This window comes from Oncorhynchus mykiss, chromosome 17, assembly GCF_057628025.1.
Source record: "Oncorhynchus mykiss isolate SJ-2025 chromosome 17, ASM5762802v1, whole genome shotgun sequence".
In the NCBI taxonomy this organism is placed as follows: domain Eukaryota; kingdom Metazoa; phylum Chordata; class Actinopteri; order Salmoniformes; family Salmonidae; genus Oncorhynchus; species Oncorhynchus mykiss.
Window position 1 is genome coordinate 63835462 of NC_143038.1, and position 20742 is coordinate 63856203.

General features: G+C 45.2%; 1 protein-coding gene and 18 non-coding genes across 19 annotated transcripts in view; 11 read left to right on the forward strand and 8 right to left on the reverse strand.

Annotated features, from left to right (window-relative positions):
• Window positions 1-20742, reverse strand: part of LOC110494675 (caM kinase-like vesicle-associated protein) — a 187808-nt gene that overhangs the window by 90233 nt on the left and 76833 nt on the right. The window lies entirely within an intron of this gene.
• Window positions 573-645, forward strand: trnak-cuu (transfer RNA lysine (anticodon CUU)). Its single transcript has one exon. It is a non-coding gene; the product is annotated as a tRNA-Lys (tRNA).
• trnai-uau (transfer RNA isoleucine (anticodon UAU)) lies at window positions 900-993 on the reverse strand. Its single transcript has 2 exons — window positions 956-993; window positions 900-935 (listed from the first exon to the last, which is right to left on the reverse strand). It is a non-coding gene; the product is annotated as a tRNA-Ile (tRNA).
• On the forward strand, window positions 2529-2601 carry trnak-cuu (transfer RNA lysine (anticodon CUU)). The gene has a single exon. It is a non-coding gene; the product is annotated as a tRNA-Lys (tRNA).
• trnak-cuu (transfer RNA lysine (anticodon CUU)) lies at window positions 4006-4078 on the forward strand. The gene has a single exon. It is a non-coding gene; the product is annotated as a tRNA-Lys (tRNA).
• Window positions 5483-5555, forward strand: trnak-cuu (transfer RNA lysine (anticodon CUU)). The gene has a single exon. It is a non-coding gene; the product is annotated as a tRNA-Lys (tRNA).
• trnak-cuu (transfer RNA lysine (anticodon CUU)) lies at window positions 6960-7032 on the forward strand. The gene has a single exon. It is a non-coding gene; the product is annotated as a tRNA-Lys (tRNA).
• Window positions 8437-8509, forward strand: trnak-cuu (transfer RNA lysine (anticodon CUU)). The gene has a single exon. It is a non-coding gene; the product is annotated as a tRNA-Lys (tRNA).
• trnak-cuu (transfer RNA lysine (anticodon CUU)) lies at window positions 9914-9986 on the forward strand. Its single transcript has one exon. It is a non-coding gene; the product is annotated as a tRNA-Lys (tRNA).
• trnai-uau (transfer RNA isoleucine (anticodon UAU)) lies at window positions 11685-11778 on the reverse strand. Its single transcript has 2 exons — window positions 11741-11778; window positions 11685-11720 (listed from the first exon to the last, which is right to left on the reverse strand). It is a non-coding gene; the product is annotated as a tRNA-Ile (tRNA).
• trnak-cuu (transfer RNA lysine (anticodon CUU)) lies at window positions 12795-12867 on the forward strand. Its single transcript has one exon. It is a non-coding gene; the product is annotated as a tRNA-Lys (tRNA).
• trnai-uau (transfer RNA isoleucine (anticodon UAU)) lies at window positions 13122-13215 on the reverse strand. Its single transcript has 2 exons — window positions 13178-13215; window positions 13122-13157 (listed from the first exon to the last, which is right to left on the reverse strand). It is a non-coding gene; the product is annotated as a tRNA-Ile (tRNA).
• On the forward strand, window positions 14279-14351 carry trnak-cuu (transfer RNA lysine (anticodon CUU)). Its single transcript has one exon. It is a non-coding gene; the product is annotated as a tRNA-Lys (tRNA).
• Window positions 15257-15329, forward strand: trnak-cuu (transfer RNA lysine (anticodon CUU)). The gene has a single exon. It is a non-coding gene; the product is annotated as a tRNA-Lys (tRNA).
• Window positions 15584-15677, reverse strand: trnai-uau (transfer RNA isoleucine (anticodon UAU)). Its single transcript has 2 exons — window positions 15640-15677; window positions 15584-15619 (listed from the first exon to the last, which is right to left on the reverse strand). It is a non-coding gene; the product is annotated as a tRNA-Ile (tRNA).
• trnai-uau (transfer RNA isoleucine (anticodon UAU)) lies at window positions 16090-16183 on the reverse strand. The gene is made up of 2 exons: window positions 16146-16183; window positions 16090-16125 (listed from the first exon to the last, which is right to left on the reverse strand). It is a non-coding gene; the product is annotated as a tRNA-Ile (tRNA).
• On the forward strand, window positions 17248-17320 carry trnak-cuu (transfer RNA lysine (anticodon CUU)). Its single transcript has one exon. It is a non-coding gene; the product is annotated as a tRNA-Lys (tRNA).
• trnai-uau (transfer RNA isoleucine (anticodon UAU)) lies at window positions 18554-18647 on the reverse strand. Its single transcript has 2 exons — window positions 18610-18647; window positions 18554-18589 (listed from the first exon to the last, which is right to left on the reverse strand). It is a non-coding gene; the product is annotated as a tRNA-Ile (tRNA).
• On the reverse strand, window positions 19061-19154 carry trnai-uau (transfer RNA isoleucine (anticodon UAU)). The gene is made up of 2 exons: window positions 19117-19154; window positions 19061-19096 (listed from the first exon to the last, which is right to left on the reverse strand). It is a non-coding gene; the product is annotated as a tRNA-Ile (tRNA).

The following is a 20742-nucleotide window of genomic DNA, read 5'->3' on the forward strand; positions in this document are numbered from 1 at the left end:
TGCGCCGTAGGAGCTATGCAAAGCACTGTCACTGATCACCACAATTGACCTGCCTGGCAAGCTCAGGCGTTTGAGCATGAGCCTCTTAATCTCAGAATCGTAGGGTCGATACCACAAATGGGCTGATACTTGTCTGAGCCGAAGCACCAACTAAATTTGCAAACAGCCGTTCACATGGACTTTCGAGCAGACTTGCCACCCTGCATTGCTGACGTGTCTGGCATTGCTGGTGATAGAGAAGACTATGGATTTGAATCCTAGCTGTGCCTGCACTCTGACCTGTTATCTCAATAACATACCAATTAATTATGAAACATCCTCCTAAGTGTATTGAATTAAAATGCTCCTTTTCTGGACAAGAAATAGACAGGGAGAGGGTTCAAGAGGAATACTTGCTCCTGGTGGATCTTGAACGCACAACCTTGTCATCTAATTGCTGTATACTGCTGTATAAGTACAACACGCTAACAGATTGCACCATAGGATCCATCAACAACACCTTCACTAATCACCATATTTTGCACAAACGGAGCTGTACGATATTCGGACCAAGTCAAAATGACCGATGAGGTACCTAGCTAGCTCAGTCGGTAGAGCATGAGACTCTTAATCTCAGGGTCGTGGGTTCGAGCCCCACGTTGGGTGACTTTTTTCTCTGCCGAAGTACAAACTCACTTTGCGAACAGCCAAACGCTTGGATTTTCGAGCAGGCTTGCCACCCTGCATTGCTGATGTGTCAGGCAAAGCTGGTAATGCAGAGGAATATGCATTTGAATCGTAGCTGTGCCTGCACTCTGACCTGTTATCTCTATGACATACCAATTACTTATGAAATAGATTGAATAAATGATCATTTTCTGGACAAGAAATAGACAGTCAGAGGGTTCAAGAAAAGCACTTGCTCCTGGTGAGGCTCGAACTCACAACCTCGGCATTGCTTCACTGCATACTGCTGTATAAGTACCACGCGCTAACCGACTGCGCCACAGGAGCTACGCAAAGCACTGTCACTGATCACCACAATTGACCTGCCTGGCAAGCTCAGGCGTTTGAGCATGAGCCTCTTAATCTCAGAATCGTAGGGTCGATACCACAAATGGGCTGATACTTGTCTGAGCCAAGCACCAACTAAATTTGCAAACAGCCGTTCACATGGACTTTCGAGCAGACTTGCCACCCTGCATTGCTGACGTGTCTGGCATTGCTGGTGATAGAGAAGACTATGGATTTGAATCCTAGCTGTGCCTGCACTCTGACCTGTTATCTCAATAACATACCAATTAATTATGAAACATCCTCCTAAGTGTATTGAATTAAAATGCTCCTTTTCTGGACAAGAAATAGACAGGGAGAGGGTTCAAGAGGAATACTTGCTCCTGGTGGATCTTGAACGCACAACCTTGTCATCTAATTGCTGTATACTGCTGTATAAGTACAACACGCTAACAGATTGCACCATAGGATCCATCAACAACACCTTCACTAATCACCATATTTTGCACAAACGGAGCTGTACGATATTCGGACCAAGTCAAAATGACCGATGAGGTGCCTAGCTAGCTCAGTCGGAAGAGCACGAGACTCTTAATCTCAGGGTCGTGGGTTAGAGCCCCACGTTGGGTGATTATTTTCTCTGCCGAAGTACCAACTCTCTTTGCGAACAGCCAAACGGTTGGATTTTTGAGCAGAATTGCCACCCTGCATTGCTGATGTGTCAGGCAAAACTGGTAATGCAGAAGACTATGCATTTGAATCGTAGCTCTGCCTGCAATCTGACCTTTTATCTCAACGACATACCAATTACTTATGAAATAGATTAAATAAATGATCCTTTTCTGGACAAGAAATAGACAGTCAGAGGGTTCAAGAAAAGCAGTTGCTCCTGGTCAGGTACGAATTCACAACTTTGGCATTGCTTCACTGCATACTGCTGTATAAGTACCACGTGCAAACCAACTGCGCCGTAGGAGCTATGCAAAGCACTGTCACTGATCACCACAATTGACCTGCCTGGCAAGCTCAGGCGTTTGAGCATGAGCCTCTTAATCTCAGAATCGTAGGGTCGATACCACAAATGGGCTGATACTTGTCTGAGCCAAGCACCAACTAAATTTGCAAACAGCCGTTCACATGGACTTTCGAGCAGACTTGCCACCCTGCATTGCTGACGTGTCTGGCATTGCTGGTGATAGAGAAGACTATGGATTTGAATCCTAGCTGTGCCTGCACTCTGACCTGTTATCTCAATAACATACCAATTAATTATGAAACATCCTCCTAAGTGTATTGAATTAAAATGCTCCTTTTCTGGACAAGAAATAGACAGGGAGAGGGTTCAAGAGGAATACTTGCTCCTGGTGGATCTTGAACGCACAACCTTGTCATCTAATTGCTGTATACTGCTGTATAAGTACAACACGCTAACAGATTGCACCATAGGATCCATCAACAACACCTTCACTAATCACCATATTTTGCACAAACGGAGCTGTACGATATTCGGACCAAGTCAAAATGACCGATGAGGTACCTAGCTAGCTCAGTCGGTAGAGCATGAGACTCTTAATCTCAGGGTCGTGGGTTCGAGCCCCACGTTGGGTGATTTTTTTCTCTGCCGAAGTACAAACTCACTTTGCGAACAGCCAAACGCTTGGATTTTCGAGCAGGCTTGCCACCCTGTATTGCTGATGTGTCAGGCAAAGCTGGTAATGCAGAGGAATATGCATTTGAATCGTAGCTGTGCCTGCACTCTGACCTGTTATCTCTATGACATACCAATTACTTATGAAATAGATTGAATAAATGATCCTTTTCTGGACAAGAAATAGACAGTCAGAGGGTTCAAGAAAAGCACTTGTGAGGCTCGAACTCACAACCTCGGCATTGCTTCACTGCATACTGCTGTATAAGTACCACGCGCTAACCGACTGCGCCACAGGAGCTACGCAAAGCACTGTCACTGATCACCATATTTTGCACAAACGGAGCTGTACGATATTCGGACCAAGTTAAAATTACCGTTGAGGTGCCTAGCTAGCTCAGTCGGAAGAGCACGAGACTCTTAATCTCAGGGTCGTGGGTTAGAGCCCCACGTTGGGTGATTATTTTCTCTGCCGAAGTACCAACTCTCTTTGCGAACAGCCAAACGGTTGGATTTTTGAGCAGAATTGCCACCCTGCATTGCTGATGTGTCAGGCAAAACTGGTAATGCAGAAGACTATGCATTTGAATCGTAGCTCTGCCTGCAATCTGACCTTTTATCTCAACGACATACCAATTACTTATGAAATAGATTAAATAAATGATCCTTTTCTGGACAAGAAATAGACAGTCAGAGGGTTCAAGAAAAGCAGTTGCTCCTGGTCAGGTACGAATTCACAACTTTGGCATTGCTTCACTGCATACTGCTGTATAAGTACCACGTGCAAACCAACTGCGCCGTAGGAGCTATGCAAAGCACTGTCACTGATCACCACAATTGACCTGCCTGGCAAGCTCAGGCGTTTGAGCATGAGCCTCTTAATCTCAGAATCGTAGGGTCGATACCACAAATGGGCTGATACTTGTCTGAGCCAAGCACCAACTAAATTTGCAAACAGCCGTTCACACGGACTTTCGAGCAGACTTGCCACCCTGCATTGCTGACGTGTCTGGCATTGCTGGTGATAGAGAAGACTATGGATTTGAATCCTAGCTGTGCCTGCACTCTGACCTGTTATCTCAATAACATACCAATTAATTATGAAACATCCTCCTAAGTGTATTGAATTAAAATGCTCCTTTTCTGGACAAGAAATAGACAGGGAGAGGGTTCAAGAGGAATACTTGCTCCTGGTGGATCTTGAACGCACAACCTTGTCATCTAATTGCTGTATACTGCTGTATAAGTACAACACGCTAACAGATTGCACCATAGGATCCATCAACAACACCTTCACTAATCACCATATTTTGCACAAACGGAGCTGTACGATATTCGGACCAAGTCAAAATGACCGATGAGGTACCTAGCTAGCTCAGTCGGTAGAGCATGAGACTCTTAATCTCAGGGTCGTGGGTTCGAGCCCCACGTTGGGTGATTTTTTTCTCTGCCGAAGTACAAACTCACTTTGCGAACAGCCAAACGCTTGGATTTTCGAGCAGGCTTGCCACCCTGTATTGCTGATGTGTCAGGCAAAGCTGGTAATGCAGAGGAATATGCATTTGAATCGTAGCTGTGCCTGCACTCTGACCTGTTATCTCTATGACATACCAATTACTTATGAAATAGATTGAATAAATGATCCTTTTCTGGACAAGAAATAGACAGTCAGAGGGTTCAAGAAAAGCACTTGTGAGGCTCGAACTCACAACCTCGGCATTGCTTCACTGCATACTGCTGTATAAGTACCACGCGCTAACCGACTGCGCCACAGGAGCTACGCAAAGCACTGTCACTGATCACCATATTTTGCACAAACGGAGCTGTACGATATTCGGACCAAGTTAAAATTACCGTTGAGGTGCCTAGCTAGCTCAGTCGGAAGAGCACGAGACTCTTCATCTCAGGGTCGTGGGTTAGAGCCCCACGTTGGGTGATTATTTTCTCTGACGAAGTACCAACTCTCTTTGCGAACAGCCAAACGGTTGGATTTTTGAGCAGGCTTGCCACCCTGCATTGCTGATGTGTCAGGCAAAACTGGTAATGCAGAAGACTATGCATTTGAATCGTAGCTCTGCCTGCAATCTGACCTTTTATCTCAACGACATACCAATTACTTATGAAAAAGATTAAATAAATGATCCTTTTCTGGACAAGAAATAGACAGTCAGAGGGTTCAAGAAAAGCAGTTGCTCCTGGTCAGGTACGAATTCACAACTTTGGCATTGCTTCACTGCATACTGCTGTATAAGTACCACGTGCAAACCAACTGCGCCGTAGGAGCTATGCAAAGCACTGTCACTGATCACCACAATTGACCTGCCTGGCAAGCTCAGGCGTTTGAGCATGAGCCTCTTAATCTCAGAATCGTAGGGTCGATACCACAAATGGGCTGATACTTGTCTGAGCCAAGCACCAACTAAATTTGCAAACAGCCGTTCACACGGACTTTCGAGCAGACTTGCCACCCTGCATTGCTGACGTGTCTGGCATTGCTGGTGATAGAGAAGACTATGGATTTGAATCCTAGCTGTGCCTGCACTCTGACCTGTTATCTCAATAACATACCAATTAATTATGAAACATCCTCCTAAGTGTATTGAATTAAAATGCTCCTTTTCTGGACAAGAAATAGACAGGGAGAGGGTTCAAGAGGAATACTTGCTCCTGGTGGATCTTGAACGCACAACCTTGTCATCTAATTGCTGTATACTGCTGTATAAGTACAACACGCTAACAGATTGCACCATAGGATCCATCAACAACACCTTCACTAATCACCATATTTTGCACAAACGGAGCTGTACGATATTCGGACCAAGTCAAAATGACCGATGAGGTACCTAGCTAGCTCAGTCGGTAGAGCATGAGACTCTTAATCTCAGGGTCGTGGGTTCGAGCCCCACGTTGGGTGATTTTTTTCTCTGCCGAAGTACAAACTCACTTTGCGAACAGCCAAACGCTTGGATTTTCGAGCAGGCTTGCCACCCTGTATTGCTGATGTGTCAGGCAAAGCTGGTAATGCAGAGGAATATGCATTTGAATCGTAGCTGTGCCTGCACTCTGACCTGTTATCTCTATGACATACCAATTACTTATGAAATAGATTGAATAAATGATCCTTTTCTGGACAAGAAATAGACAGTCAGAGGGTTCAAGAAAAGCACTTGTGAGGCTCGAACTCACAACCTCGGCATTGCTTCACTGCATACTGCTGTATAAGTACCACGCGCTAACCGACTGCGCCACAGGAGCTACGCAAAGCACTGTCACTGATCACCATATTTTGCACAAACGGAGCTGTACGATATTCGGACCAAGTTAAAATTACCGTTGAGGTGCCTAGCTAGCTCAGTCGGAAGAGCACGTGACTCTTCATCTCAGGGTCGTGGGTTAGAGCCCCACGTTGGGTGATTATTTTCTATGACGAAGTACCAACTCTCTTTGCGAACAGCCAAACGGTTGGATTTTTGAGCAGGCTTGCCACCCTGCATTGCTGATGTGTCAGGCAAAACTGGTAATGCAGAAGACTATGCATTTGAATCGTAGCTCTGCCTGCAATCTGACCTTTTATCTCAACGACATACCAATTACTTATGAAAAAGATTAAATAAATGATCCTTTTCTGGACAAGAAATAGACAGTCAGAGGGTTCAAGAAAAGCAGTTGCTCCTGGTCAGGTACGAATTCACAACTTTGGCATTGCTTCACTGCATACTGCTGTATAAGTACCACGTGCAAACCAACTGCGCCGTAGGAGCTATGCAAAGCACTGTCACTGATCACCACAATTGACCTGCCTGGCAAGCTCAGGCGTTTGAGCATGAGCCTCTTAATCTCAGAATCGTAGGGTCGATACCACAAATGGGCTGATACTTGTCTGAGCCAAGCACCAACTAAATTTGCAAACAGCCGTTCACACGGACTTTCGAGCAGACTTGCCACCCTGCATTGCTGACGTGTCTGGCATTGCTGGTGATAGAGAAGACTATGGATTTGAATCCTAGCTGTGCCTGCACTCTGACCTGTTATCTCAATAACATACCAATTAATTATGAAACATCCTCCTAAGTGTATTGAATTAAAATGCTCCTTTTCTGGACAAGAAATAGACAGGGAGAGGGTTCAAGAGGAATACTTGCTCCTGGTGGATCTTGAACGCACAACCTTGTCATCTAATTGCTGTATACTGCTGTATAAGTACAACACGCTAACAGATTGCACCATAGGATCCATCAACAACACCTTCACTAATCACCATATTTTGCACAAACGGAGCTGTACGATATTCGGACCAAGTCAAAATGACCGATGAGGTACCTAGCTAGCTCAGTCGGTAGAGCATGAGACTCTTAATCTCAGGGTCGTGGGTTCGAGCCCCACGTTGGGTGATTTTTTTCTCTGCCGAAGTACAAACTCACTTTGCGAACAGCCAAACGCTTGGATTTTCGAGCAGGCTTGCCACCCTGTATTGCTGATGTGTCAGGCAAAGCTGGTAATGCAGAGGAATATGCATTTGAATCGTAGCTGTGCCTGCACTCTGACCTGTTATCTCTATGACATACCAATTACTTATGAAATAGATTGAATAAATGATCCTTTTCTGGACAAGAAATAGACAGTCAGAGGGTTCAAGAAAAGCACTTGTGAGGCTCGAACTCACAACCTCGGCATTGCTTCACTGCATACTGCTGTATAAGTACCACGCGCTAACCGACTGCGCCACAGGAGCTACGCAAAGCACTGTCACTGATCACCATATTTTGCACAAACGGAGCTGTACGATATTCGGACCAAGTTAAAATTACCGTTGAGGTGCCTAGCTAGCTCAGTCGGAAGAGCACGTGACTCTTCATCTCAGGGTCGTGGGTTAGAGCCCCACGTTGGGTGATTATTTTCTCTGACGAAGTACCAACTCTCTTTGCGAACAGCCAAACGGTTGGATTTTTGAGCAGGCTTGCCACCCTGCATTGCTGATGTGTCAGGCAAAACTGGTAATGCAGAAGACTATGCATTTGAATCGTAGCTCTGCCTGCAATCTGACCTTTTATCTCAACGACATACCAATTACTTATGAAAAAGATTAAATAAATGATCCTTTTCTGGACAAGAAATAGACAGTCAGAGGGTTCAAGAAAAGCAGTTGCTCCTGGTCAGGTACGAATTCACAACTTTGGCATTGCTTCACTGCATACTGCTGTATAAGTACCACGTGCAAACCAACTGCGCCGTAGGAGCTATGCAAAGCACTGTCACTGATCACCACAATTGACCTGCCTGGCAAGCTCAGGCGTTTGAGCATGAGCCTCTTAATCTCAGAATCGTAGGGTCGATACCACAAATGGGCTGATACTTGTCTGAGCCAAGCACCAACTAAATTTGCAAACAGCCGTTCACATGGACTTTCGAGCAGACTTGCCACCCTGCATTGCTGACGTGTCTGGCATTGCTGGTGATAGAGAAGACTATGGATTTGAATCCTAGCTGTGCCTGCACTCTGACCTGTTATCTCAATAACATACCAATTAATTATGAAACATCCTCCTAAGTGTATTGAATTAAAATGCTCCTTTTCTGGACAAGAAATAGACAGGGAGAGGGTTCAAGAGGAATACTTGCTCCTGGTGGATCTTGAACGCACAACCTTGTCATCTAATTGCTGTATACTGCTGTATAAGTACAACACGCTAACAGATTGCACCATAGGATCCATCAACAACACCTTCACTAATCACCATATTTTGCACAAACGGAGCTGTACGATATTCGGACCAAGTCAAAATGACCGATGAGGTACCTAGCTAGCTCAGTCGGTAGAGCATGAGACTCTTAATCTCAGGGTCGTGGGTTCGAGCCCCACGTTGGGTGATTTTTTTCTCTGCCGAAGTACAAACTCACTTTGCGAACAGCCAAACGCTTGGATTTTCGAGCAGGCTTGCCACCCTGTATTGCTGATGTGTCAGGCAAAGCTGGTAATGCAGAGGAATATGCATTTGAATCGTAGCTGTGCCTGCACTCTGACCTGTTATCTCTATGACATACCAATTACTTATGAAATAGATTGAATAAATGATCCTTTTCTGGGCAAGAAATAGACAGTCAGAGGGTTCAAGAAAAGCACTTGTGAGGCTCAAACTCACAACCTCGGCATTGCTTCACTGCATACTGCTGTATAAGTACCACGCGCTAACCGACTGCGCCACAGGAGCTACGCAAAGCACTGTCACTGATCACCATATTTTGCACAAACGGAGCTGTACGATATTCGGACCAAGTTAAAATTACCGTTGAGGTGCCTAGCTAGCTCAGTCGGAAGAGCACGAGACTCTTCATCTCAGGGTCGTGGGTTAGAGCCCCACGTTGGGTGATTATTTTCTCTGCCGAAGTACCAACTCTCTTTGCGAACAGCCAAACGGTTGGATTTTTGAGCAGGCTTGCCACCCTGCATTGCTGATGTGTCAGGCAAAGCTTGTAATGCAGAGGAATATGCATTTGAATCGTAGCTGTGCCTGCACTCTGACCTGTTATCTCTATGACATACCAATTACTTATGAAATAGATTGAATAAATTATCCTTTTCTGGACAAGAAATAGACAGTCAGAGGGTTCAAGAAAAGCAGTTGCTCCTGGTCAGGTACGAATTCACAACTTTGGCATTGCTTCACTGCATACTGCTGTATAAGTACCACGTGCAAACCAACTGCGCCGTAGGAGCTATGCAAAGCACTGTCACTGATCACCACAATTGACCTGCCTGGCAAGCTCAGGCGTTTGAGCATGAGCCTCTTAATCTCAGAATCGTAGGGTCGATACCACAAATGGGCTGATACTTGTCTGAGCCAAGCACCAACTAAATTTGCAAACAGCCGTTCACATGGACTTTCGAGCAGACTTGCCACCCTGCATTGCTGACGTGTCTGGCATTGCTGGTGATAGAGAAGACTATGGATTTGAATCCTAGCTGTGCCTGCACTCTGACCTGTTATCTCAATAACATACCAATTAATTATGAAACATCCTCCTAAGTGTATTGAATTAAAATGCTCCTTTTCTGGACAAGAAATAGACAGGGAGAGGGTTCAAGAGGAATACTTGCTCCTGGTGGATCTTGAACGCACAACCTTGTCATCTAATTGCTGTATACTGCTGTATAAGTACAACACGCTAACAGATTGCACCATAGGATCCATCAACAACACCTTCACTAATCACCATATTTTGCACAAACGGAGCTGTACGATATTCGGACCAAGTCAAAATGACCGATGAGGTACCTAGCTAGCTCAGTCGGTAGAGCATGAGACTCTTAATCTCAGGGTCGTGGGTTCGAGCCCCACGTTGGGTGATTTTTTTCTCTGCCGAAGTACAAACTCACTTTGCGAACAGCCAAACGCTTGGATTTTCGAGCAGGCTTGCCACCCTGTATTGCTGATGTGTCAGGCAAAGCTGGTAATGCAGAGGAATATGCATTTGAATCGTAGCTGTGCCTGCACTCTGACCTGTTATCTCTATGACATACCAATTACTTATGAAATAGATTGAATAAATGATCCTTTTCTGGGCAAGAAATAGACAGTCAGAGGGTTCAAGAAAAGCACTTGTGAGGCTCGAACTCACAACCTCGGCATTGCTTCACTGCATACTGCTGTATAAGTACCACGCGCTAACCGACTGCGCCACAGGAGCTACGCAAAGCACTGTCACTGATCACCATAATTTGCACAAACGGAGCTGTACGATATTCGGACCAAGTAAAAATTACCGTTGAGGTGCCTAGCTAGCTCAGTCGGAAGAGCACGAGACTCTTCATCTCAGGGTGCCTAGCTATGGGTTAGAGCCCCACGTTGGGTGATTATTTTCTCTGCCGAAGTACCAACTCTCTTTGCGAACAGCCAAACGGTTGGATTTTTGAGCAGGCTTGCCACCCTGCATTGCTGATGTGTCAGGCAAAACTGGTAATGCAGAAGACTATGCATTTGAATCGTAGCTCTGCCTGCAATCTGACATTTTATCTCAACGACATACCAATTACTTATGAAATAGATTAAATAAATGATCCTTTTCTGGACAAGAAATAAGAAATAATTCACAACTTTGGCATTGCTTCACTGCATACTGCTGTATAAGTACCACGTGCAAACCAACTGCGCCGTAGGAGCTATGCAAAGCACTGTCACTGATCACCACAATTGACCTGCCTGGCAAGCTCAGGCGTTTGAGCATGAGCCTCTTAATCTCAGAATCGTAGGGTCGATACCACAAATGGGCTGATACTTGTCTGAGCCAAGCACCAACTAAATTTGCAAACAGCCGTTCACATGGACTTTCGAGCAGACTTGCCACCCTGCATTGCTGACGTGTCTGGCATTGCTGGTGATAGAGAAGACTATGGATTTGAATCCTAGCTGTGCCTGCACTCTGACCTGTTATCTCAATAACATACCAATTAATTATGAAACATCCTCCTAAGTGTATTGAATTAAAATGCTCCTTTTCTGGACAAGAAATAGACAGGGAGAGGGTTCAAGAGGAATACTTGCTCCTGGTGGATCTTGAACGCACAACCTTGTCATCTAATTGCTGTATACTGCTGTATAAGTACAACACGCTAACAGATTGCACCATAGGATCCATCAACAACACCTTCACTAATCACCATATTTTGCACAAACGGAGCTGTACGATATTCGGACCAAGTCAAAATGACTGATGAGGTACCTAGCTAGCTCAGTCGGTAGAGCATGAGACTCTTAATCTCAGGGTCGTGGGTTCGAGCCCCACGTTTGGTGACTTTTTTCTCTGCCGAAGTACAAACTCACTTTGCGAACAGCCAAACGCTTGGATTTTCGAGCAGGCTTGCCACCCTGCATTGCTGATGTGTCAGGCAAAGCTGGTAATGCAGAGGAATATGCATTTGAATCGTAGCTGTGCCTGCACTCTGACCTGTTATCTCTATGACATACCAATTACTTATGAAATAGATTGAATAAATGATCCTTTTCTGGACAAGAAATAGACAGTCAGAGGGTTCAAGAAAAGCACTTGCTCCTGGTGAGGCTCGAACTCACAACCTCGGCATTGCTTCACTGCATACTGCTGTATAAGTACCACGCGCTAACCGACTGCGCCACAGGAGCTACGCAAAGCACTGTCACTGATCACCATATTTTGCACAAACGGAGCTGTACGATATTCGGATCAAGTTAAAATTACCGTTGAGGTGCCTAGCTAGCTCAGTCGGAAGAGCACGAGACTCTTCATCTCAGGGTCGTGGGTTAGAGCCCCACGTTGGGTGATTATTTTCTCTGCCGAAGTACCAACTCTCTTTGCGAACAGCCAAACGGTTGGATTTTTGAGCAGGCTTGCCACCCTGCATTGCTGATGTGTCAGGCAAAACTGGTAATGCAGAAGACTATGCATTTGAATCGTAGCTCTGCCTGCAATCTGACATTTTATCTCAACGACATACCAATTACTTATGAAATAGATTAAATAAATGATCCTTTTCTGGACAAGAAATAATTCACAACTTTGGCATTGCTTCACTGCATACTGCTGTATAAGTACCACGTGCAAACCAACTGCGCCGTAGGAGCTATGCAAAGCACTGTCACTGATCACCACAATTGACCTGCCTGGCAAGCTCAGGCGTTTGAGCATGAGCCTCTTAATCTCAGAATCGTAGGGTCGATACCACAAATGGGCTGATACTTGTCTGAGCCAAGCACCAACTAAATTTGCAAACAGCCGTTCACATGGACTTTCGAGCAGACTTGCCACCCTGCATTGCTGACGTGTCTGGCATTGCTGGTGATAGAGAAGACTATGGATTTGAATCCTAGCTGTGCCTGCACTCTGACCTGTTATCTCAATAACATACCAATTAATTATGAAACATCCTCCTAAGTGTATTGAATTAAAATGCTCCTTTTCTGGACAAGAAATAGACAGGGAGAGGGTTCAAGAGGAATACTTGCTCCTGGTGGATCTTGAACGCACAACCTTGTCATCTAATTGCTGTATACTGCTGTATAAGTACAACACGCTAACAGATTGCACCATAGGATCCATCAACAACACCTTCACTAATCACCATATTTTGCACAAACGGAGCTGTACGATATTCGGACCAAGTCAAAATGACCGATGAGGTACCTAGCTAGCTCAGTCGGTAGAGCATGAGACTCTTAATCTCAGGGTCGTGGGTTCGAGCCCCACGTTGGGTGACTTTTTTCTCTGCCGAAGTACAAACTCACTTTGCGAACAGCCAAACGCTTGGATTTTCGAGCAGGCTTGCCACCCTGCATTGCTGATGTGTCAGGCAAAGCTGGTAATGCAGAGGAATATGCATTTGAATCGTAGCTGTGCCTGCACTCTGACCTGTTATCTCTATGACATACCAATTACTTATGAAATAGATTGAATAAATGATCCTTTTCTGGACAAGAAATAGACAGTCAGAGGGTTCAAGAAAAGCACTTGCTCCTGGTGAGGCTCGAACTCACAACCTCGGCATTGCTTCACTGCATACTGCTGTATAAGTACCACGCGCTAACCGACTGCGCCACAGGAGCTACGCAAAGCACTGTCACTGATCACCATATTTTGCACAAACGGAGCTGTACGATATTCGGATCAAGTTAAAATTACCGTTGAGGTGCCTAGCTAGCTCAGTCGGAAGAGCACGAGACTCTTCATCTCAGGGTCGTGGGTTAGAGCCCCACGTTGGGTGATTATTTTCTCTGCCGAAGTACAAACTCACTTTGCGAACAGCCAAACGCTTGGATTTTCGAGCAGGCTTGCCACCCTGCATTGCTGATGTGTCAGGCAAAGCTGGTAATGCAGAGGAATATGCATTTGAATCGTAGCTGTGCCTGCACTCTGACCTGTTATCTCTATGACATACCAATTACTTATGAAATAGATTGAATAAATGATCCTTTTCTGGACAAGAAATAGACAGTCAGAGGGTTCAAGAAAAGCAGTTGCTCCTGGTCAGGTACGAATTCACAACTTTGGCATTGCTTCACTGCATACTGCTGTATAAGTACCACGTGCAAACCAACTGCGCCGTAGGAGCTATGCAAAGCACTGTCACTGATCACCACAATTGACCTGCCTGGCAAGCTCAGGCGTTTGAGCATGAGCCTCTTAATCTCAGAATCGTAGGGTCGATACCACAAATGGGCTGATACTTGTCTGAGCCAAGCACCAACTAAATTTGCAAACAGCCGTTCACATGGACTTTCGAGCAGACTTGCCACCCTGCATTGCTGACGTGTCTGGCATTGCTGGTGATAGAGAAGACTATGGATTTGAATCCTAGCTGTGCCTGCATTCTGACCTGTTATCTCAATAACATACCAATTAATTATGAAACATCCTCCTAAGTGTATTGAATTAAAATGCTCCTTTTCTGGACAAGAAATAGACAGGGAGAGGGTTCAAGAGGAATACTTGCTCCTGGTGGATCTTGAACGCACAACCTTGTCATCTAATTGCTGTATACTGCTGTATAAGTACAACACGCTAACAGATTGCACCATAGGATCCATCAACAACACCTTCACTAATCACCATATTTTGCACAAACGGAGCTGTACGATATTCGGACCAAGTCAAAATGACCGATGAGGTACCTAGCTAGCTCAGTCGGTAGAGCATGAGACTCTTAATCTCAGGGTCGTGGGTTCGAGCCCCACGTTGGGTGATTTTTTTCTCTGCCGAAGTACAAACTCACTTTGCGAACAGCCAAACGCTTGGATTTTCGAGCAGGCTTGCCACCCTGTATTGCGGATGTGTCAGGCAAAGCTGGTAATGCAGAGGAATATGCATTTGAATCGTAGCTCTGCCTGCAATCTGACCTTTTATCTCAACGACATACCAATTACTTATGAAATAGATTAAATAAATGATCCTTTTCTGGACAAGAAATAGACAGTCAGCGGGTTCAAGAAAAGCAGTTGCTCCTGGTCAGGTACGAATTCACAACTTTGGCATTGCTTCACTGCATACTGCTGTATAAGTACCACGTGCAAACCAACTGCGCCGTAGGAGCTATGCAAAGCACTGTCACTGATCACCACAATTGACCTGCCTGGCAAGCTCAGGCGTTTGAGCATGAGCCTCTTAATCTCAGAATCGTAGGGTCGATACCACAAATGGGCTGATACTTGTCTGAGCCAAGCACCAACTAAATTTGCAAACAGCCGTTCACATGGACTTTCGAGCAGACTTGCCACCCTGCATTGCTGACGTGTCTGGCATTGCTGGTGATAGAGAAGACTATGGATTTGAATCCTAGCTGTGCCTGCACTCTGACCTGTTATCTCAATAACATACCAATTAATTATGAAACATCCTCCTAAGTGTATTGAATTAAAATGCTCCTTTTCTGGACAAGAAATAGACAGGGAGAGGGTTCAAGAGGAATACTTGCTCCTGGTGGATTTTGAACGCACAACCTTGTCATCTAATTGCTGTATACTGCTGTATAAGTACAACACGCTAACAGATTGCACCATAGGATCCATCAACAACACCTTCACTAATCACCATATTTTGCACAAACGGAGCTGTACGATATTCGGACCAAGTCAAAATGACTGATGAGGTACCTAGCTAGCTCAGTCGGTAGAGCATGAGACTCTTAATCTCAGGGTCGTGGGTTCGAGCCCCACGTTGGGTGATTTTTTTCTCTGCCGAAGTACAAACTCACTTTGCGAACAGCCAAACGCTTGGATTTTCGAGCAGGCTTGCCACCCTGCATTGCTGATGTGTCAGGCAAAGCTGGTAATGCAGAGGAATATGCATTTGAATTGTAGCTGTGCCTGCACTCTGACCTGTTATCTCAATGACATACCAATTACTTATGAAATAGATTGAATAAATGATCCTTTTCTGGGCAAGAAATAGACAGTCAGAGGGTTCAAGAAAAGCACTTGCTCCTGGTGAGGCTCGAACTCACAACCTCGGCATTGCTTCACTGCATACTGCTGTATAAGTACCACGCGCTAACCGACTGCGCCACAGGAGCTACGCAAAGCACTGTCACTGATCACCATATTTTGCACAAACGGAGCTGTATGGTATTCAGACCAAGTTAAAATTACCGTTGAGGTGCCTAGCTAGCTCAGTCGGAAGAGCACGAGACTCTTAATCTCAGGGTCGTGGGTTAGAGCCCCACGTTGGGTGATTATTTTCTCTGCCGAAGTACCAACTCTCTTTGCGAACAGCCAAACGGTTGGATTTTTGAGCAGGCTTGCCACCCTGCATTGCTGATGTGTCAGGCATAACTGGTAATGCAGAAGACTATGCATTTGAATCGTAGCTCTGCCTGCACTCTGACCTTTTATCTCAACGACATACCAATTACTTATGAAATAGATTAAATAAATGATCCTTTTCTGGACAAGAAATAGACAGTCAGAGGGTTCAAGAAAAGCACTTGCTCCTGGTGAGGCTCGAACTCACAACCTCGGCATTGCTTCACTGCATACTGCTGTATAAGTACCACGCGCTAACCGACTGCGCCACAGGAGCTACGCAAAGCACTGTCACTGATCACCATATTTTGCACAAACGGAGCTGTACGATATTCGGACCAAGTTAAAATTACCGTTGAGGTGCCTAGCTAGCTCAGTCGGAAGAGCACGAGACTCTTAATCTCAGGGTCGTGGGTTAGAGCCCCACGTTGGGTGATTATTTTCTCTGCCGAAGTACCAACTCTCTTTGCGAACAGCCAAACGGTTGGATTTTTGAGCAGGCTTGCCACCCTGCATTGCTGATGTGTCAGGCAAAACTGGTAATGCAGAAGACTATGCATTTGAATCGTAGCTCTGCCTGCAATCTGACCTTTTATCTCAACGACATACCAATTACTTATGAAATAGATTAAATAAATGATCCTTTTCTGGACATGAAATAGACAGTTAGAGGGTTCAAGAAAAGCAGTTGCTCCTGGTCAGGTACGAATTCACAACTTTGGCATTGCTTCACTGCATACTGCTGTATAAGTACCACGTGCAAACCAACTGCGCCGTAGGAGCTATGCAAAGCACTGTCACTGATCACCACAATTGACCTGCCTGGCAAGCTCAGGCGTTTGAGCATGAGCCTCTTAATCTCAGAATCGTAGGGTCGATACCACAAATGGGCTGATACTTGTCTGAGCCGAAGCACCAACTAAATTTGCAAACAGCCGTTCACATGGACTTTCGAGCAGACTTGCCACCCTGCATTGCTGACGTGTCTGGCATTGCTGGTGATAGAGAAGACTATGGATTTGAATCCTAGCTGTGCCTGCACTCTGACCTGTTATCTCAATAACATACCAATTAATTATGAAACATCCTCCTAAGTGTATTGAATTAAAATGCTCCTTTTCTGGACAAGAAATAGACAGGGAGAGGGTTCAAGAGGAATACTTGCTCCTGGTGGATCTTGAACGCACAACCTTGTCATCTAATTGCTGTATACTGCTGTATAAGTACAACACGCCAACAGATTGCACCATAGGATCCATCAACAACACCTTCACTAATCACCATATTTTGCACAAACGGAGCTGTACGATATTCGGACCAAGTCAAAATGACTGATGAGGTACCTAGCTAGCTCAGTCGGTAGAGCATGAGACTCTTAATCTCAGGGTCGTGGGTTCGAGCCCCACGTTGGGTGATTTTTTTTCTCTGCCGAAGTACAAACTCACTTTGCGAACAGCCAAACGCTTGGATTTTCGAGCAGGCTTGCCACCCTGCATTGCTGATGTGTCAGGCAAAGCTGGTAATGCAGAGGAATATGCATTTGAATCGTAGCTGTGCCTGCACTCTGACCTGTTATCTCAACGACATACCAATTACTTATGAAATAGATTAAATAAATGATCCTTTTCTGGACAAGAAATAGACAGTCAGAGGGTTCAAGAAAAGCACTTGCTCCTGGTGAGGTACGAATTCACAACTTTGGCATTGCTTCACTGCATACTGCTGTATAAGTACCACGTGCAAACCAACTGCGCCGTAGGAGCTATGCAAAGCACTGTCACTGATCACCACAATTGACCTGCCTGGCAAGCTCAGGCGTTTGAGCATGAGCCTCTTAATCTCAGAATCGTAGGGTCGATACCACAAATGGGCTGATACTTGTCTGAGCCAAGCACCAACTAAATTTGCAAACAGCCGTTCACATGGACTTTCGAGCAGACTTGCCACCCTGCATTGCTGACGTGTCTGGCATTGCTGGTGATAGAGAAGACTATGGATTTGAATCCTAGCTGTGCCTGCACTCTGACCTGTTATCTCAATAACATACCAATTAATTATGAAACATCCTCCTAAGTGTATTGAATTAAAATGCTCCTTTTCTGGACAAGAAATAGACAGGGAGAGGGTTCAAGAGGAATACTTGCTCCTGGTGGATCTTGAACGCACAACCATGTCATCTAATTGCTGTATACTGCTGTATAAGTACAACACGCTAACAGATTGCACCATAGGATCCATCAACAACACCTTCACTAATCACCATATTTTGCACAAACGGAGCTGTACGATATTCGGACCAAGTCAAAATGACCGATGAGGTACCTAGCTAGCTCAGTCGGTAGAGCATGAGACTCTTAATCTCAGGGTCGTGGGTTAGAGCCCCACGTTGGGTGATTATTTTCTCTGCCGAAGTACCAACTCTCTTTGCGAACAGCCAAACGGTTGGATTTTTGAGCAGGCTTGCCACCCTGTATTGCTGATGTGTCAGGCAAAGCTGGTAATGCAGAGGAATATGCATTTGAATCGTAGCTGTGCCTGCACTCTGACCTGTTATCTCTATGACATACCAATTACTTATGAAATAGATTGAATAAATGATCCTTTTCTGGACAAGAAATAGACAGTCAGAGGGTTCAAGAAAAGCACTTGCTCCTGGTGAGGCTCGAACTCACAACCTCGGCATTGCTTCACTGCATACTGCTGTATAAGTACCACGCGCTAACCGACTGCGCCACAGGAGCTACGCAAAGCACTGTCACTGATCACCATATTTTGCACAAACGGAGCTGTATGGTATTCGGACCAAGTTAAAATTACCGTTGAGGTGCCTAGCTAGCTCAGTCGGAAGAGCACGAGACTCTTAATCTCAGGGTCGTGGGTTAGAGCCCCACGTTGGGTGATTATTTTCTCTGCCGAATGTACCAACTCTCTTTGCGAACAGCCAAACGGTTGGATTTTTGAGCAGGCTTGCCACCCTGCATTGCTGATGTGTCAGGCATAACTGGTAATGCAGAAGACTATGCATTTGAATCGTAGCTCTGCCTGCACTCTGACCTTTTATCTCAACGACATACCAATTACTTATGAAATAGATTAAATAAATGATCCTTTTCTGGACAAGAAATAGACAGTCAGAGGGTTCAAGAAAAGCACTTGCTCCTGGTGAGGCTCGAACTCACAACCTCGGCATTGCTTCACTGCATACTGCTGTATAAGTACCACGCGCTAACCGACTGCGCCACAGGAGCTACGCAAAGCACTGTCACTGATCACCATATTTTGCACAAACGGAGCTGTACGATATTCGGACCAAGTTAAAATTACCGTTGAGGTGCCTAGCTAGCTCAGTCGGAAGAGCACGAGACTCTTCATCTCAGGGTCGTGGGTTAGAGCCCCACGTTGGGTGATTATTTTCTCTGCCGAAGTACCAACTCACTTTGCGAAAAGCCAAACGGTTGGATTTTTGAGCAGGCTTGCCACCCTGCATTGCTGATGTGTCAGGCAAAACTGGTAATGCAGCAGACTATGCATTTGAATCGTAGCTCTGCCTGCACTCTGACCTTTTATCTCAACGACATACCAATTACTTATGAAATAGATTAAATAAATTATCCTTTTCTGGACAAGAAATAGACAGTCAGAGGGTTCAAGAAAAGCAGTTGCTCCTGGTCAGGTACGAATTCACAACTTTGGCATTGCTTCACTGCATACTGCTGTATAAGTACCACGTGCAAACCAACTGCGCCGTAGGAGCTATGCAAAGCACTGTCACTGATCACCACAATTGACCTGCCTGGCAAGCTCAGGCGTTTGAGCATGAGCCTCTTAATCTCAGAATCGTAGGGTCGATACCACAAATGGGCTGATACTTGTCTGAGCCAAGCACCAACTAAATTTGCAAACAGCCGTTCACATGGACTTTCGAGCAGACTTGCCACCCTGCATTGCTGACGTGTCTGGCATTGCTGGTGATAGAGAAGACTATGGATTTGAATCCTAGCTGTGCCTGCACTCTGACCTGTTATCTCAATAACATACCAATTAATTATGAAACATCCTCCTAAGTGTATTGAATTAAAATGCTCCTTTTCTGGACAAGAAATAGACAGGGAGAGGGTTCAAGAGGAATACTTGCTCCTGGTGGATCTTGAACGCACAACCTTGTCATCTAATTGCTGTATACTGCTGTATAAGTACAACACGCTAACAGATTGCACAGGATCCATCAACAACACCTTCACTAATCACCATATTTTGCACAAACGGAGCTGTACGATATTCGGACCAAGTCAAAATGACCGATGAGGTACCTAGCTAGCTCAGTCGGTAGAGCATGAGACTCTTAATCTCAGGGTCGTGGGTTAGAGCCCCACGTTGGGTGATTATTTTCTCTGCCGAAGTACCAACTCTCTTTGCGAACAGCCAAACGGTTGGATTTTTGAGCAGGCTTGCCACCCTGCATTGCTGATGTGTCAGGCAAAACTGGTAATGCAGAAGACTATGCATTTGAATCGTAGCTCTGCCTGCAATCTGACCTTTTATCTCAACGACATACCAATTACTTATGAAATAGATTAAATAAATGATCCTTTTCTGGACAAGAAATAGACAGTCAGAGGGTTCAAGAAAAGCAGTTGCTCCTGGTCAGGTACGAATTCACAACTTTGGCATTGCTTCACTGCATACTGCTGTATAAGTACCACGTGCAAACCAACTGCGCCGTAGGAGCTATGCAAAGCACTGTCACTAATCACCACAATTGACCTGCCTGGCAAGCTCAGGCGTTTGAGCATGAGCCTCTTAATCTCAGAATCGTAGGGTCGATACCACAAATGG